The 15,571-nt window shown below is 38.1% G+C and overlaps 1 protein-coding gene and 1 non-coding gene across 2 annotated transcripts in view; one reads left to right on the top strand and one right to left on the bottom strand.

Annotated features, from left to right (window-relative positions):
• GRM8 (glutamate metabotropic receptor 8) overlaps positions 1-15,571 on the top strand; it is a 676,955-nt gene that overhangs the window by 181,158 nt on the left and 480,226 nt on the right. The gene's annotated exons all lie outside the window — the stretch shown is intronic.
• On the bottom strand, positions 4,606-4,724 carry LOC112478732. Its single transcript, XR_003045955.1, has one exon. It is a non-coding gene; the product is annotated as a 5S ribosomal RNA (ribosomal RNA).

Below are 15,571 nucleotides of genomic sequence, written 5' to 3' on the forward strand. Positions count from 1 at the left end.
ACAAAAGCTTCCATTTTGTCAGCATCGGGAAGACACTGATAAATTCTGAGTTGAGATGATACTAGTTTAGAAGCCTGGATGTCATGTATTTCAGCCCTCTCTCCAAATATTACACTTCACTGGCATTATAATGGGAAATAAAATGAAATGCCTCAAGCTCTTCCCTTCTACAAATGCAGTCTTGCCCTAAAACCTGCTGATCTCAGCCCACTGTCTGCACCCCATTTTGTTTCCCTCTTTTGGGGTTAACTCTGGATTGTGGGGACTTCAGAAAAGGCTCACTATAACTTTCTGCTCTGGGTAATTTACCTCCTACTTACCTGACCACAGACATGCTAATCACAGTCATTTACAGGAACTACTTCCATTTATTATTAATCACCATGAAACTCTATAATTCAATATGTACGTCATTATTTATTCCTCTAACGCTAATTGAACATCTCTCAGCCGCAGTGCTAGGTATTGAAGATGCAGGAACTGAATTTGCGTGTCAGATTAACTTGGTTACATTTTGGTTTTGATTTGAATATGACAAATTCTCTCTTCACACATGCTTGTTTTTTATGTTCTATTTCTTACATAGCATGTTAGATAGCTTATAGCTTTAAAACAGGCATTTTGATTTTCTACCCAGAAGAAAGAAGGCAGGCTCAAAAGAAGTGGGGCTGAGTGAATCTGTGGGATATTGGGGCCAAACCCCAAATACTACCTTTGATTTTCCCACTCCAGGGTCAGCCAAGCTAGGTCCTACCTTCTGTAGCTCCTGCTTTGGACACTGCTCATCAGGGTCATCACTATCTTTATTTACCTTATTAATTTGGGTGGCTAGTATGTCTTTTCACAAGGAATAGAGAGGTAGTTTACAGAACAATTAATTATCTTCCATGTGGCCAGAATTCTTCAGTCAATGGGATGTGATTCCATTAGCTTTTACTCTGCTGAGTGTGAAACGATATTTGTGTCTGAGGGAAAATGAGAACATACTGTAGCTTCACATGGTAACCAAATTGGAAAACTAGCTTATTCAGTGGAAATTTCTATGGACATTTATATTGTCTGAATAAAAAGTCCTTCCTGGACTGTCCAGAGTCATGGAGGTTTCCCAATATGGACACCCATAAGGATGCAATTTTCATATTTCCAGACGTAGGGAGTGTAATAAACTGACCCCAACTTCTATGCTCTGAAATCCGTCCCCTGAGCAGTTTTCAGCTGGTGAGTGAGCATGGTGGAGGTACCAAGGCAGCCCATTCCTGGAATACAAGGCTCTCTGTGGCCTTGCCAGACCTACCTTAGACCTGCACCATGGTCTCAGACTTTCCTCTCTCCCTCCCTCCATCTTTCCCTTTCTTCCTTTTATCCTTCCTTTCTTTTATTCTTCACTCAGGGTCAGACCAGCCTTGTGGGGTCTTGGTTCTCCCAGCCTTCACTGGCTCCCTCCTCATTTCCTCTCCTAGGAGTTTCCTATAATGTTTACTACAGCTGCCATTACAAACACTATAGACTGAGTGGCTTTAACAAAGGCAATTTATTTTCTCACAAATCTGGACGTTAGCAGTCTGAGATCAAGACTTAGGCAGGGTTGCTTTCTTCATCTCCTTGGTTGGGAGATGGCCATCTTCTCTCCTCTGTCTTCTTGTGGTCCTCCCTCTGTGTCTCCTGAGTCCTGATTTCCTCTTCCTATGAGGACACTGAGCCTATTGGATTTGGGCTCACCCTAGTGACCTCATTTTAACTTAGATACCCTTTAACCTGTTTCAAAGCCTGACTGTATCTTCAGATGCAGTCATATTCTGAGGTACTGGATCTTAGGACTTCAACATATGAATTTTTAGGGGGGGACACAATTCGGCCCATAACAACTGAAAAAATATCTTTTGCTTTTAATCTATTCTGAGTGTTTGCTTTTTGAAGGACATGGACCGACACATCCAGACTCCCTAACTGGTTCAGATTGTAATGCAGTGAGTTTGCTAAGTCCCTGGGGCACTGCAGCTGGTGGAGGAGAGCTCTCCTCATCCACTAGCTGTTTTTGTGAGTTCCCAAAATCTTTAGTTTTAACTCAGACTTTCAAACATTTCACTTGCTTTCACCATATACAAAATAATATGTTTTGCTATGGTTATTATGATGATACAAATTTACTAACAATCATCATTAATTTTAGTTGTTATCTGATCAAGTATAATCATTATTTTAGTAGGTTCAAATCAAGAAGTTGAAGAAATACCTTTCATCAACCTGCTACTTCATTTTACCAAGGAATATAAAGTTGGGTTGTATTATCTACTGTTGGTGATTTTATTATTCTATTTGTATTATTTAAGCTTTATAGGCAACTTTATAGCTTCTGGATTTTTCGCTTGCCCTTTTTTTTTAAACTAACAGTCAAGATATGAATATATATTTCTGTAGGTAAATAAATAAAAATAATGTTCTAAAGTCTTTATTTATAAGCATTCATTCAAAGATTGTATTATTTCATTATAATATAATGGGTACATTAATATGAAATAAAGAGTTCTTTAAAATCTTGAATATCGTCTATATCACAGAAAACAATTTTCTGCCTGAACTGAAATGCCCTTTCATCAAATTCATATCCTACATTTTATTTAAGGCTAAGTTCAAAATCCACTTTCTCCATGTAGCCTTCTTACTTTGGCCCTTGCAATGCCCCCCTCCTTTTTTTCTGTAAATCATATGTACTGTAACCTTATATATTGTCTTGGTTTTTCTCTAGTGGTTTCAGATATGTATGCAAGCTCTGGTCCCCATAACAAGATTATCAATTTCCAGGCATCTCTTGCCATGTTATTCAGATGATAAGGGAAAAACAAAAGGAATGTAAGATATGGTTCCTGTCAACGTCTCCCTTCATGTTGGAAATTGTGAGGCCCAACTGATAGGAAACAACTTTTAGCATGAGATTCAAATGCAGTTTATAATAAAATTAATGATATGTAAGTACACTGCCATACAACTTTAATTTACATGTGGTAATTAGTCATAAATTATATTTAATATGTAATTGTAATTGCCATTTCTTTTACACACTCAAACGATGTTTGATAATTCTTAGGTATATATTAAAAGAATCTTTGTTAATTCTTAGATATATATTGAAAGCATCAGAGTTGGCAGTTTTTTGCTGATACTGTGTATAGGATATTTTGAGCATACACACAGAGCTGAAATTCAGCATCTATTTAGCCATGGTTTCTTGAAATCCTTGAGCTCTGAAGGGCTAAAGTACCTTCCGCTTCGGTCCCTGCTTCTGCAAGCTCCTTGGTCCACCTCTCTGCCATCATTTAACAGTGGAGTGGGAGCTCTGCATTGGTGACAGGGAATTGAAAAATTCAATGAGTTCCCATTCTTCTGGGCTTGCAGCAAGTCCTGGGAGGTGATTCTAGAAGTCTTGTGCATTCACTCAAGCAAGGGTTTATTCCATGGACCAGGGTTCAACTTCAGAGATTAAAAGAGCTCTTGGATATGTACTTAAAGATTTTGGATTGGGGGTGGAGGGTGTATATTTTTCTGGAGATAAGATCTATTCCTTCAGCAAAGGGGTCTATGACTCAACAAATGGTTTAAAACCATTACAACATCATGTGAAATGATTTTCTAAAATCTATTTTTGAGCTGATGATGTTGGGGGAAAGCATTAATAGTTGGAACAGGGAAGGTTGAGAGAAGCAAAGGGATAGGCAGTATTGTCTCTCTTCTCTGATGGTTTATCCTTATTTACTTTAAGTTAAAAGCAGGGGAAAACTAAAAAGTAAATGTGGGCCATTAAATAGAATCAGGAAGAAGATTAAGGTGACTGACTATAAAACATGTTCACTTGCTTAGAATAGGTCACAAATTCAGCTTTAACCAAAAAGGGAAGCCTAATTAGTTAAAAATGCCATAGGATCCTTAAAGGAAAGATAGAATAATCACTTTGGAAAAGTTCTGTCCTTTGTACCAAGACCAGACAGGACTCTCCCACAAGAATCTTAATGAAGGGGACTCTATAATTTAACAGTGTCCTCACAAACCTAATCATGCACCTATAGTCAAATCACATAGAATTGGCTACTTGGCAACTTGCCATTTGGCTCAGTCAGTAATAGAGCCAATTCTGTGGCTCTATAATGGGCCAGTACTGTGGGAGTTTAACTACCTAGTTCTCTTGTACAGTGAGCAATAGATTTTTCTAGCATATGGAAAATGTATGTGCTTTAAGGAGTCCTGCCAGAGAAGGGATTCCTTCCACATAGTTTATGAAACATAGTTTGAATTAAGATTGTAGAATCTATGTTAAGACTGACATGCCTTAATCATAGTGCTGGGGAAAGGGTAAACATATTCTTAGAAACATTGAAGAGCCTTTGTTAGAACATGTGCCTGAACAGAAAGCTACCCTACTTCTATTTATAAGGATCCAAGAGAGATTTACTATTTGTGTGTCTCAAACAAGTTCCTTAACTTCTCTAGGCTTCCATTTCTTTTTTTATCTTAGTTTTTCTTTTTTTTTTTTTAGGCAAAGCAACCCCTTGGTTGACCTCATAGATTGCAAGGACCTTGTCAGCTTACAATCTCTTATTTTTAAAATTTTTATGCCTACAGCACCTGGTCTTCCTAGGTGGTCTCCCATCCAAGTACTAACCAGGCCCAACCCTGCTTAGCTTCTGAGATCAGATGAGATCGGGCTTGTTCAGGGTGACATGGCCATAGACTAGGCTTCCATTTTCTAATATGTTAGATGTAGGTATGAACTGCTCGTATAGCAACTGAGTGAAATAAAGTATAGAATGCTGGACGATGTTAGTTATCATTTATTATTTAATTGATAACTAAAAAACAGTTGGACACAGCTTAACAGATGTATTGGTCCAAATCTCAAAGTGCTTAATAATCTTTGTGGCTATGATACAAAATATATACTGATGAATATAGAACAAGTCAGCAGTTTGCAATTAAATGCTCAGATATCTGGAGTAAACAATTTAGGAGATCAGAGGAGAAATATCTGTTAAATTGTCAGGGAGTGGTTTGTGGAAGGTGTGGCATATGAAAATAGAAGAGGGAAAGGCTTGAGTGGAGAGAGCAACATGGAGAAGCCACCCAATAGACAGGCAGGTATAGCCATGTAGGGATGGGAAAGTGCATGACACTTTTGGGGAAGCATTTATCTAACCTTTTTTAGAGGGCCCTCTAGCTAGGATGATGCAATTAAACATGTAGGGATTAAGAAATATGGCAAATTCCTCTCATACCATAGGGCAGCTTGCCAGTATACATGCCATTGACTAATCCCCCACACTCTCAGACTCTGACACTAAACAAGGTACTGAAGGTAGAAGATGGATGGAGGCTGCCCCTTCCCTTGGAAGAGCTCAGCATTTAGTGAGGGGGATAGACTTGTAAAGAGGTAACTACCTGGAAAGATATTTGCACACCGATGTTCATAGCAGTATTATTCACAGTGGCCAGGACATGGAAGCAACCGAAGTGTCCTACGATAGATGATTGGATGAAGAAGCTGTGGTACATATATACAATGGAATATTACTCAGCCATAAGAAGAGATGAAATACTGCCATTTACAACAGCATGGATAGACCTCGAGATAATCATGCTAAGCAAAATAAGCCAGACAGAAAAAGTTGAAAGTCACATGATATCACTTATATGTGGGATATAAACCTAAAAGCAACAAATGAGCAGGACAAACAAACAGACTCATGGACATGGGCAATAGGATAATGGTTACCAGAGGGGAGGAGGAAGGGGTGGGGGAAACGGAGAGGGGTGAGGGGGTGTAAAGGGAATCAAATATGTGGTGACAGAAAGAAATCTAACTGTGGGAGGTGAACACACAGTCTAAATATATATATACCTTACTGTTAAAGTATACAGCTGAAATTTATTGGATTTCATTAACCATTGTCACCATAAAATAAATAAATAGTCAAAAAAAAAAATAGGTAATTACCCTGCAGAATATAGAAATGAGAAGTGAGTGCTATGGATGACTGTTCCAAGTGGCCAAAGAGGGTATGGGAGAGCAGACAGGGTCCAGCAAAGTGACCAGTCAATCAAATTAGCCAATCGCTTGGCTAATGTAGGCAGACAACATGGTCTTGAGTAAATGTTTCATAAAGTTGACTGATTGCTTGAGTGCATCAACCTAATCAAGTGTTTGCAGGCATCATACAGACACAGCCTTAACAATGCAAATATTATAGTCCCTTGTCTTTGAAATGATTTGATGGGACTGTCCAGGGAATCTGAGTTCGTAGTGGTGGATAGCCTTTTTTTTGACTTTCTGTCCCATGCTGAGAAGAGAAACTTTTTTTTTTTTTTAATGGAATATTGTTCACTGTCTAAAATACAGCTCTGCATGTATTTCCAACATTGACATCATTTGTATGATTTAAAAAGATATATTTGAAATCTCTTTTTGAAGGCTAAAGTTCTTTACCTGGCTGTTCACTAGAAACTGATGTAAACCCAGCTGTTGGAGTTTATGACCATAACCACTTTCTTAGGTTCTACTTTTAAAGTGCTGCAGATTTTTTTCTATGCCTACTCTAACCAAGCACTTTTAAAATGACTCCAGTAAAAGTTCAGAGTTTTATAGGCCTTCCTACAGTAGTGCTCTTTTTAAGATGGAAAGCAGGTTCTTTCCTTTTCCAAAAAACCAATTTTGTCTCCATGATCCACTCTACAGCAATGTTCAAGGTTATTCGAGGGATAAAGTGAGTGCAATTTTGCTTTTATTCCCTGGAGCTTATACCATACATGACATAATGAAAACACTGGATTTGTGGAAGGTCAAGGATGTACCTCTGTGACACAGATTGTGTAACCAATTTTGTAATCTGACTCTGCAGCATCCTGGTCTGAATTTGAGTAACAACAAGTACAACTATAAACCTTGCCACTTAGGGCTTGGTATGGAGAGGAAAAGGAGGAGAAGGAAGAATAGGGTTAGGACAGCAGAACAACTGTTGGTTGATTGTATGGTTCGAAAGCGACTTTACCCCTTTATTTTATTTTTGGGGAAATGTGCCTATAGTAGGCTCAGATTATAAGGTCTCTAAAATGGGCTCTGTCTCACTGTCTTTGCAATCACATGATCTATTCAGGGACCATAAACTCAAATGCTCATAGAGGTGGAGCCAGGTTTAGAAATGTAGCTCATCGGGTCAAGTATGATATAATAGGGGCTAGTATTGCTTATGGCAAACCAGAAAAATGTACACTCATTTGTGTAGAACAATGATTTTTCTGCAGATCTGATTTTGACTACTGAGTATTAGCAGTTTGCAACTTCTGAATTTAAAGTGCATGAGAAGAAAATATATTTCCATGTAACTGATGAAGAGATATGCAAATTAATTATGCAGCAGTGTCCCTGTGTAGTTTGCCTTCTGTGTTGATCTCCAATTTGATTAATGGAATGAGGAAACAGTGAATAGGGACATTCCATCTTGGAGATTCAGAATTTTCATTCTTTCAAAAAACTATTCCATTAGACATAGCAATGAATTTTCCAAGCTTTAAGTTTTGTGGCATATCTTATGGACAGCATAATTTGTGATTTGCACTTAGTGCTTATGGGGAAATAATTAAATAGATTAAAAGCAATGTGTTTACACATATGATTTTAGCTTTCATTATTAATGAAGACTATGCTTTTTAATGTAGGCATCCAGAATTTATATGAGGGAAAATTGTTCTGTGGGTCATCAGTACTATACTATACACACACACACACACATATACATACACATATATACACACACAGACATATACTATATATATGTATGTATATACTATATACTATATACTATGTGCTATGTATGTTATGTATGTACTTCTTAATCTTTAGCAATTGTGATTTAATGTTTAGGAAAGTCCCTTCTAGCTCGAGGTTTATTGGAGGAATGTGAATAATTTTTTCATAGTCAATAAAATGCCATGATTATGGGATTTGGGGACAGAAATCCCAAGTTCCCATGTTTGAATTACGGTTCTAGCATTTATGACTTGTACAACCATGAGCAAACTACTTAGCCTCTTTAATCTTAAGTTCCCTCACCTATAAAGTCTCAGAATTTTTGTAAGGCTCAATAGAAATGGTACAAGTAAAATAGCCATGTAAGTCCGTGGTTCATAATAGGTGTTCAATAAATGTTTCGATATTGCTATTATTAATTAATTAATTAGTATTAATAATAATTAATATTGTTAGAGATATAGGTATTAAAACCTGATATAAGGGTCATGGAATATGTTTAGAGTAAGTTTCAAGGATATATAAGGCTTAAAATATAAAACTTTGGGAAAAACTAGAAGAAAAAGGTTAAGATTTTTAGGACAGAGAAGATGAGGCTGAAAAAAGAGAATATTGCTTTTCATTTTGATAAAAACATGTTACTCATTTCTATAGGTTAAAAGAATTAGAAGCTGACATAGAAGAATAGTTTTACAACTTTTGAGTGGGGAAGACATTTTAAAAATAGTCCAAAGGCAAGCAACAGACTAGAAGTCAAAAACCACAATACATATACCAAACAGAGGCTTACTGTATATAAATAATCTCTACATTCAATTAAAAAAATCTGACAGATAAAAGCACAAATATAAATGGAAAAATGCTTAACCTCACTATGGTCAGGAAAATACAATTAAAACAATATGCCATATTGGCAAAAATCAAGAAAAGAAAGTAATTTCTAGATGGAGACCCACTGATTAAGGATATTTAAAATGGCATTTGAGGAAAGTTTTAAATAAAAGCTCCCAGGTTGCACAGCAAAAGATCTTCCCCAATTCAGTCTCCAGTAGAAATGAAACAACAAAACAACAAAGCAAAATCAAAATTTAAAAATAAAAAACTCTTATTCTCCTTATCTTATAGAAAAAAACCATAAACTCTTTCTCTAACCCCTAAATCTGGATGTCATCCAGGTTGGGAAAAGTGGAGTTCTGAGAAGGAAACAGATAATTTGAAGGCTAAACCATCTTTTTTTTTTTTTCTTAAATTTCCTATGTTCATGCATAGTTAAAGATTTGGGCTCTTTATCTCCAGTGGAAATTAAGATTGGTATTGATTTTTTAAGTACCCCAAATAGAGGCAGTAAATGGACCTTTACAAAGTACAGAGTGTCAATTTTTTTTGAGGAGCATTGCTAGAAAGATGGTAAGAACAGTCTTCTTTGGCGCTAGACTGCAAAACTCAGGTGTGTGTCCTGGGTGGACAATGAGCAGAGGTCAAGCACTGCCCATTCTGAAAGCTGCTAGAGGCCAGTCAGCCATCAATGAAAATGAGTTGAATGTGACAGGGTTGCAGGGCAAGAATCCTGTTGGAAATACTGATGTATGATTACGGGAAATGCCAAAGCAGAAAGTAAGGGACCCGATGGAGCGTGTCTGTGAGGATTTAGTTCCTGGGATGAGCACAGTGGTGTCAGGAGGACTCACAGAATGAATAAACTATAGCTCTGAAAACTACTGGACCATAAAATCTCTTTTTAAAGATTTAAATTTGGAATAAGTAATAGTGAAAGAATAGGCTCACTACTTGGAGATGACAATATAATAGGATAGATTATGGAAAAAAGGAAGAAAACTCAATAATTTCCTTCTATTTCATCATTTCCAGCAGAGCAAATAATCTTAAAGTTGGGAAAGGGCAGGACAAGGAATATAAATAACATGAACAATTAGTTAATTCCTGCTATGGACTGAATTGTAACCCTCCAAGATCCATTGGTTGAAGGCCTAGGCTTCAGTGTGATGATATTTGTAAGTGGGGCATTTGGGAGATAATTAAGTTTAGATGAGGTCATGAGGTTGTGGCCCTCATGACTGGATTAGTGCCTTTATAGGAACAGACACTGGAGAGGTTGCTGTGACTCTTTCTGTCCCTGCCATGTGAGGACACAGTTAGAAGATGGCCATCTACAAGCTAGGAAGAGAGCTCTCGCTAGAATGCAACCATGCTGGCAATCTGATCTGGGACTTCCAGCATCCAGAACTGTGAGGAAATAAATGTCTGTTGCTTAAGCTACCCAGTCTGTGATATTTTGCCATGGCAGCCAGAGATGACTAATACAAATTCTAAGATCGATGAGGAGATAATAGAAGGTCCAGCTACTGTCATTGCTCTAGGCTCAGCTATAGAACTTCCGAAATACTAATGGAATGTAAAGATTGGGCTCTGGAAGTGGTGGGGTTCTATGGACATTTATGGAACTTAAGAGGAGTCTGAAGATAAACAGATATCCAGATTTTTAAAAAGGTACAAAGGCTTTTGGAAGATCAGAACAACAATATTGATGCTATTCAGGGTAGTTTGTGATAATCTAGAAAATAATGTACTTTTTTTTAATGAGGAAAATAAGCTGACTACACATGTACAGTACTGACTTAAACACATCTTTGAGGATAAGGTGAATTACTTAATAAATCATTGGAATGTTGTAGATGTATCATATTTTTATTTCACTGGGGTATATCTTAAAAGTTCCACAGTTTTATAACAACTAGGAGAGAGAGAGAGAGAGAGAGAGAGAGAGAGAGAGAGAGAGAGAGAGAGAGAGAGAGAGAGAGACAGAAGAGAAAGAGAGAAGAAAAAGAAAAAGAAAAAGAAAAAGAAATTAAAATGTAGGCTGCCTGAGAGTAACATTAGACAGATTTAGGTGGATTTTTACTTGGGTAATTCAAAAAGTGCCAGTCAAAATAGAAGTCTCTATAGGACACCCCAGGCCTCTGAATTGGCTCCATTCTCTGCATGTGATCGAAAAAAAATTATGGTTTAAATGAAGCTATAGAAAATATGTCTGTCAAATTTGCAGATAATGACAAATTTAATATCTCAATATCAAGATTTTAAAAACCTCTGGAGACTGGAACAAAAGGACAAAAATAAAAGGAGAATATGCGATGGAGCTAAATATAAGATTCAACATTTATATTTGAAAAAGGTACTTAAACCAGTTTGGGAGGTGAAGGTCTGACTTGGCGGTAGTCCCCTTAAAGAAAACCTGAGGTTTGTTGACCACATATTTAATGTGAGCCAACTATGTGGTTCCTCTGCTAAAAAATTAACCCTATGCAACAAACGACCAAGTTCTAATGCAAGCGTAAGCTGCATTAACAGAGGAAGAGCATCCAGTTCTCAGAAAGTGATAGTCCGCTTCTCTTCACTGATAGACCACATCTTAAAAGTAATATTAATGCTTCAAAGAAGGGCAGTCAGTGGGTCTGGAAACCATGTGACATCAGGAGGAAAGGAGTCATCGTCAGGGTCATCATCTCTATCTGGGAACCTTTAAAAAGGGATGCCATGCAGGAAAAAAATGTCATTCTGTTGTTGTATTGGGCAGAAATATAATAAAATGAATGCACATTTTAGCTAACTAAAAATAAGATATTTTTTTAGTTGGAAAACTAAGACCATTCAGCATGTTATGAGTTGCATTATGATGTAGTTAATTCCTTGTTTTAGAAAAGTTCAAAACAGGATTCATTTAACAAATCTTTAGTGAGCACCTATTGTGAGTCGAACGCTTTCCTAGGTGCTGTGGGTAGACTGAGATGGTGGAGGTTAAGAAAGGAATGAGTTGAGATTGGCAGAGAATAAATCAATACATGGCAATGTTATTTTCCTGCTTAGTTCTAGAGTTGGGGTTTGGACTCAAAGCTGAGGACCTGAAGAACTATGTGCACCTCTAAGTTCAAGGTGTTGCTGAACACTGGAACAGCCCTCCTGCAGTGCTTACTGAGAAGCACCAAGTAAGAATGAGCTTGACCACTAAGCCCACTATCACCAGTCAATATAAGAAGACTGAGAAAAGTGGGGAGTCAGCCTGTTAGGGTGTGTATATTCAGAGCCTGGCTGTTCCCTTCCCTCCCCATGAGGGAGAGGTGGGAAGTCCTTTCCTCTCCTTGGAGCCGAGTGCGCAGGGCTCTGAGTGAACCAATAGTGGGGTATTGCCAGAATGGTGGCCTAACATCTCATTCCCTGCTAGAATCCAGAGGCCTTCAACACTGCCTTGGAGTAGAGTGAGAGGAGTTTTGGAGAGTTTTATTGGAGCCTAGCAGGAAGGCTCCATCCTTGAGCCCTCTCTAAAGAGAATAAGGGGTGGGTATTTGATATGTACCCCTGAAGATTAGGGGAGGTGTATCTCAAGATAGACCCCGGAGTCCACTGGCAGAACCTAGGACAGGAGTGTGTGGTGTGCCTAGGAAGACAGAGTAGTCCTTACACCATCCTGGTTAGTGGCAGCCCTCAACAGGGGTGTGTGTGCAAGAGGACTCCAGTTGGTAGTGTGCCTCTACTTTTTTGGGGAGTCATTTAAGGAGTAGCCAAGTGCAGGAGCTGGACCAAGTCTCAGGGCTCTTAACTGGGGGAAGGGCAAAGTGTCATGGCTGCTGCCCTGGAAAGGTAGGGAGAGGGTGCTTCTGTCAGAAAAGCCCACTCCTCATCTCAGCAGATTCCTTAGTCAGAACTATCTTGAATCAGAATAAGACACTAAAAACCTTTTTCCACCAATACGTGTCCAGGCATATCAAAAGATTCTCTTTGATGAAAGTGGGGAGGATGTGCATGTGCGGGGGCAGGGGGTATGTGGGAACTCTCTGTACTTTCTACTCAATTTTGCTGTGAACCTAAAGCTGTTCTAGAAAAATTAAAGTTTATTAAAAAAATGATAGCTTACCTGACAAGGAGATTCCCTCTCTCTCAGAGTTGTCTAGAATTGATATGATTTTAATTATTAAAATAAAGCAACTTTAGCTGCTTCCACTGAGAGCAAGCCTAGCTCCTCTATTTTTCAGAAATATAAAGATTTAGCTAAACAGAGATAACAGAGTTTACTTCTGGCTAGCTATCTTGTGGACTGTCTTTGGACAGGATATTGACTGCCAGTCATGTACAACACATGACTTACAAAAGAAAAAGGAAGTGAATGTCGAAGATACAGGAGAGTTCAAGAAATGTTTAGACATATGCCTACCACAGCACCTGGCTCTTACTAAATATCTAATACCTGTGTGCTCATGCGAATGAATGAACAAATGAACTGTGAACTAAAAGAGAGGCCGTTCCTGATCTAAACTAGCACACAGTGGAATTAAAAACATAACACTTTGGTAGGGAGGAGGATAGGGGAAAATACTGTCATGTCCTAGAAGTCAAACAAAAGAGAGAATGAGAGGGAGAGGGAGAGGAAGAGGGAGAAAGAAAAGGAAGGAAGGAAGGAAGGAAGGAAGGAAGGAAGGAAGGAAGGAAGGAAGGAAGGAAGGAAGGAAGAAAGGAGGGTGGTGGGGAGAGAGAGAGCGTGTGAGCATAAGAGAGAGAGGGAGGCTAACTCTTCCTTCTTTCTCTTACTTGTTCAGCTTTTCTCCTGGTGTGATGGTTAAGACTGAGGTTCTCTGAGAGTCTAGTGTCTGATGGGACAAGAATAGGAAATTTAAAGAGAAAAAGGAAAGGCGAAGTGTGTGAAAGAGTGGATTTCACTCCATTCTCTACCGTAAGATCCTAAGGTCTGGCCTGTGATGGGGAAGAGGGAGAGTAGCTTTGAATTAACTTTGAGATGGGTATTTGAAAATAAAGAGGGCCAAGTTTTAAATACCAAAGTGAGACTGCTGTCAGTCACAAGTGGCTGAAAAGCTATGGAGTTTGGCCAAGATGCCATGAGGAACCTGTTTCTTCTCGAGAAAGGAAGTCGACATGGTACTGTTGGGGGCAGCGTTTCCTATTTATATCCCAATAAGTGCAGATTGCTCCATAAATGGGTTATGTAAAAAAAATTATTGGCAGAAGTGAAGGAAAAAAAAATAGAACGAGTCACAGAGTATGATGGAGGGGGCAGTGGGATTGCGGGAGGGAGAAGCTTTCTAGGTAAGGGTATGAGTGAGGTCACCCCGAGAAAGTTGGCTTTGAGCTAAAACCTTCATGAAAGGAAGAAAGACAAGAGTGGTAAGATCTGTAGGCAAAGACATCAGCAGATGCTAAGGCCCTTAGGTGGGAATAGAATTGGCCAAGGCCAGAGACATAAAGACCAGCATGACTAGAAGGAGGGAAGACATGGCCTAAGACGAGGCTGGGGATGGGTTCCTGCGAGGCCTTGTAGGCCATGGGATGAAGCTGGATTTTATTTTCGATGTAAAGATAAGTCTTAGGAGGGTTTGGTCAGGAGAGGGACGTGTTCTGATGTATGTTCGATGACTTTGATTGACGTGTGGAGAATGGACAGAATGAGGGCGAGAGTGGAATGGAGACCAATTAAAAAGCAACTAGCTCTATTTTCTCAATTTAAATAGACACAAAAGTATTAAATCTCAATTGTTGTTGTCATCATTAATGATGAATGAAGAAAAGCCCCAGAAAACCGTGGAAAGTCCTGCTGGCTAACACTGGACAGGTCATTTTCTCTCTCCCTCAGTTTAATAACAATTATAAAATAATTGCTATTAAAATATTAACAGCTGCCATGTATGAAGGCTCACTATGTGCCACACCCTGTGTTAGGCATGTTTTTAATTTTACCTTATTTGATCTTCATGAGAATATACACCAGAAATGATGTAGAAGAGGTGGCAGCTGTTAATAACCAAATAAAAGACATGACAAACTATCAGTTTAGTCAAGCAAATGATTAGCCATGCAATGATTTAAAACCAATTCCATATTTGACTAAATTTCATCTTTTCTAAAAATGACTTTATTTACAGACTTAGCCTTGGAGAAAAGATTTTCATATCAGAAGAAACACTTGAAATATTCTTCTCTAGATAGAGAGATATTTTGAAGTCACAGGCATTGTCAGGAATACATCTTAGAAAAATTACCAAATCCTTTTCTAAAATGCCCTTCAGATGTTATGGTTCTTAATATTCTGAAATTTTATAACACATAGAAAAATCACATTGGAATCCACTATTTATGGAGTGCCTCACTTTAATGAGCAAACAAGATTCTGTGGAGCTGTGCAAATATTAAATGAGGGATGACCATGGATTCAAAATTGGAAATTTTCATCAGCCAAGGAGATTTTTTTTCAGTCTATCTCCTTGAATTCAATTTTACAGTTTTTATTTGATGAAATGATCAAAGCCTATTGCTTCTCAGCTAACATCCCTTTGAAATGTAAGAGTAATAGTTTGACTTAAAGGAGAAATAATCATGCAGAATATCAGCAGTTGTTGTGAATATTTGGAAAGAGAAATAAAATTAGTCTTTAAAAACCAGTTTTCAGGTTTGGAAATCAACCTCCCTCTTCTCTGTGCAGGTGGAAATTATACTTAGTGTTGGTCCCTTTTGCGTAGACACCATGCGGTACCACTGACAGCATGAGGGGTGTTGGCATTCATTGATAATGAAGACTTAAAAATGTTTGCTATAATAAGAAACGTTAAATAATGGATGAATAAACAAAGTTCATAAACATTTTAATTACATTCTAAGTAAAGAAAAAACACCCGTAATAAAAGCAGAGAAAGCCTGTTATGAAGAAAATAGTTTAGAAAACAAAAGTGCCACTGAAAACACAAAGAAGAAGTATTC

Source organism: Pteropus alecto, unplaced genomic scaffold (assembly GCF_000325575.1).
Source record: "Pteropus alecto unplaced genomic scaffold, ASM32557v1 scaffold22, whole genome shotgun sequence".
Taxonomy (NCBI): Eukaryota; Metazoa; Chordata; class Mammalia; order Chiroptera; family Pteropodidae; genus Pteropus; species Pteropus alecto.